Source organism: Furipterus horrens, unplaced genomic scaffold (assembly GCF_987537825.1).
Source record: "Furipterus horrens unplaced genomic scaffold, mFurHor1.1.pri manual_scaffold_7, whole genome shotgun sequence".
Lineage (NCBI taxonomy): Eukaryota > Metazoa > Chordata > Mammalia > Chiroptera > Furipteridae > Furipterus > Furipterus horrens.
This window is the reverse complement of record NW_028327177.1, coordinates 140,635,759-140,636,417: the sequence shown is the minus strand read 5'-3', so window position 1 is coordinate 140,636,417 and position 659 is coordinate 140,635,759.

Genomic DNA, 659 nt, shown 5'->3' with positions numbered 1-659 from the left:
CCGGGACGGGGTGCTCCGAGCCGCGCGGGGAGCGCTGGCAATTGGCCGCCCGTGGACGACATTTGCATAGCACGGCCCCGCCCCGCCCGGCCCCACCCCCGGGGCGGGACCCGCCCGGCCGCCACCCCGCCCCCGCTCCACCTGTCCGCGGGCTAGGCTGGGGTCTCCCGGGCGGTGGGGCAGCCCGCGCCAAGGGAGGCTAATCTGCACCCCGCGCCCCCGCCCCGGCTTCGCGGGCGGCGCCCCCGCCCCGCCCTGGCTTTGTCTCTCGGTGGATACACCGCGTTCACCGCGCCTGGTGTTTACCCGGGCACTCAACTCCCTGGCGGGAAGGGCGGGCGCTCCGGGGAGCATCGAGCCTGCGCTCACCTGCGCACCCCCGGTCCTGTCGCTCCTGCCCACTCCCTGCCGGCCGGTCGCGCGCGCGTGCCCCGCAGCGCAGGACCCAGGACTGCCCCGGACGCTCAGCAGGTGGCGGTGCAGCCCCTGGGACTGCTGGCCGGCCCCGCTGGAAGCTGCCCACACCCTCCAGCCGAGGCCAGGTCGCGGCAGGCGAGCCTCACAGCTCTGTCCACCCACTCGAGGGCTCCCTGTGGTCCCTCCAACTTCCAGCCTTATTTCAAGCCAGGGCCCACCCATTCTAGTTCTATACCCCAGAG